Here is a 3,274-nt window from a genome sequence, read left to right on the forward strand (position 1 = left end):
TGAACCCAGGAAGTGGAGGTTGCAGTGAGCTGTGATCAGGCCAGTGCACTCCAGCCTGGGCAACAATAGCAATACTCTGTCTCAAAAAAAAAAAAAAAAAAAAAAATTATCCTCCTCTGGTCATAGAATGACTAAAAAAATAAAATAATAAAAATTATCCTCATAATGGCATATGGTTCTAATTGCACTTATAAGAGCTTTTTAAATTATTAAAATCTTTTCACTATAAAAATAATGTAATCACATTATTAAAAATTTTGGAAATGTAGGACAAAAAACTTTATCACCCTTAATACTACCATTCTGGTACATGGGTATAGGCTTATGTATAATTTTCCCAGCATAAAATAAATATACAATTTTATATCCTACTTTCTCCAACCAAATGGTTTTTTTTTTCTTTGTAGAGATAGGGTCTTGCCATGTTGCACAGGCTGGTTTTGAACTCCTGGCCTCATGTGATCCTCCCACCTTGGCCTCCCAAAGGGCAGACAGAGATTATAGGTGTGAGCCACCATACCTGGCCAATATTAAAATTTTAAGAACATTTAAAAAAACATTTCTAGCAAAACTTATTAAGGATAGCATTTTAATGAGAGGATAATATTTCGCTTGGGAGTTACTAAAATATATTAATCATATGTCTATTTGTTTATACTTTCTCACTATTAACAAATCTATACAAGGCAATAAATACCATTAGACATACATTTTCTATAATTTTATTTTTCCTTGGTTTAGATTCTAGATGCTGAATTATAGGCTCAGAGTATGACTATGCTTATGACTCTTGATGCATTTGCAAATTTCTTTCAAAAGAGGTTTTATCAATCTACAGACATCAACAATATCTGAGGGGTCTGTTCCATATCATCACCAACAACAAACTAAAGTGGTGAAGTTTTGAAATGATTCTCATGAATTTCATTGAACAATGGCCCGCTATTTTAGTAGGTAAAGTGCAGATACAAGATGAATAAAAAAACAGATGCATGCCATACTGAAGATAATAAACTGAAGAGCGGTGTCATTTAAACTAGGTGAGTATTAAAAAATAATAAAAAACTCAAGTAATGCTCCAAACCACAATTTCCAATGATGTATCTGTGGTCTGCTAGGAAGCAAAGCATGGCTGTCACATAAACTGGAATGTAGCAATCACAATCAGGGTAGCTTTCTCAGAAGAAAAGGCTTTGGCAGATTTGAGTCACAGGCCAAACTCCAAACAGCTCCAGGCATACTTCCTATTCAAGGGTGCATTTTCTATGCAAATGCCACAGAAAGCACTGTTGCCCTATGTTGGTCTTGTCAGCTCTACTCATAGATGCAGTATATGGAACAATGCTGTTATTTCCTAATATAGCAATAAATAGCAGCTGACACAAACCAAATAGCTATTTATTGAATAAGAGAAGGGGAAAAGAAAATTTAATGGGCACCTGCAAAGAACCAGGCACGTTCACATTGGTCTTGTCCATTTCATAAGCCTGGATCCAGTGTGCTGGCCCTTCTCACATGGCAGTTCTGAAAAACACATTCCAGGGGAGCAGAGCAGTTGCTCTGGGATCCTATGGCTGAGTTCAGGGATCCTGTCCCTGGGCTTCTGAGTTACATCCTGGCTGCATTTCTCTGGATTCTATGGAATAGCAGTGCTCCTCTACCTCAAAGATGACAGAAAAGTATTTGTGAAGCACCACTAATACACTAACTGCTGCTTCATGGCACATGGGTGGTTATTCGCCTTCCTTACTGCAGGACTTTTGTTATCTAGGTACTACTCTCTTTGAAAATTACTGCCGCTTTTAGCATTATGCATTATCATTTATAATCTTTGAAATATACATGTTTATCAATTTTAGCAATTTGTTGTGTGATTATTAGTACATTCACATGGCACTCTAGAAAAATGGACCAGTTCTTGATAGGTAAAAATATAATAAAATGTGGCCATTTTAAATATTTTAAAGGTAAATTTCTGATAACTGTCTGTGACTAATTTTAGTCAAATAAATGCTTGTGAATCATATGGGCAGCAGAGCCTGGGCTGCTAGGCAGATTCAGGGTTGGAGTCCCCACCCCACCACTTGTTATCCTAGTCAGTTACCCGACCTTCCTTAGCCTATTTCTTCATCTGTAACTGGGGCAGAATAATAGACATATTATTACCATTATTATTATTGAGAAAGTGCATCTAACATTCAACACAGGGCCTGACATACCATAAATGCTCAATAAATATTAGCTATGTTTTTCTCAACTATCTGATGGACTCTCTAATAATAATGTTATTATTTATACATAATATATAACATTATATAATATATAATACAATTAACACAAATTACAAAATATATTACTATACATAATATAAATTTTTTTTTGAGACAGAGTCTCGCTCTGTCGTCCAGGATGAAGTGCAGTGGCAAGATCTTGGTTCACTGCAATCTCTGCCTTCTCGGCTCAAGTGATTCTCCTATCTCAGCCTCCCAAGTAGCTGAGACTACAGGCGCACGTCACCATGCCCGGCAAATTTTTTGTATTTTTAGTAGAGACAGGGTTTTGCCATGTTTGCCAGGCTGGTCTCAAACTCATGATCTCAGGTGATCTGTCCAACTTGGCCTTCCAAAGTGCTGAGATTATACGCATGAGCCACCATGCTCGGCCTACTTTCCCCATTTGTAATAAACATGTTAACCTTTAAATTTTAAAGCATTGGGCTTATTAGGGAGTCAGGGGATTTCATACCCACAAATGAAAATTTGTAGGAGTGTTGGGTGCAATGGCTCATAGCTCTAATCCCAGTGCTTTGGGAGGCTGAGGCAGGAGGATCACTTGAGGCCAGGAGTTTGAGACCAGCCTGGCCAACATAGCAAGATCCCATCTCTATGTGACATCTCTATGAAATAAAAATTTAAAAATTATCTGGCCTTGGTGGCATGTGCCTATATCTTAGCTACTCAGGAGGCTGAGGTGGGAGGTTCACTTGAGCCTAGGAGTTGGATGTTATGATGAGCTATAAGCCAATGCACTCCAGCCCAAGCAACAGAGCAAGATCCTGTCTCTATTCAAAAAGAAAAAAAAAGAAAAAAAATTGTGGGGGCCAATAGCAGATATAGAAAGACTTTTACTAATATCTGCATCACCTGTGTTTAATGTTAGTGGAAATAATGTGACCTTATTTCCTTTTTTTTTTTTTTTTTTTTTTTTGAGACGGAGTTTCACTCATGTTACCCAGGCTGGAGTGCAATGGCGCGATCTCGGCTCACCGCAACCT

This window comes from Cebus imitator, unplaced genomic scaffold (genome assembly GCF_001604975.1).
Source record: "Cebus imitator isolate Cc_AM_T3 unplaced genomic scaffold, Cebus_imitator-1.0 Scaffold42, whole genome shotgun sequence".
Taxonomy (NCBI): Eukaryota; Metazoa; Chordata; class Mammalia; order Primates; family Cebidae; genus Cebus; species Cebus imitator.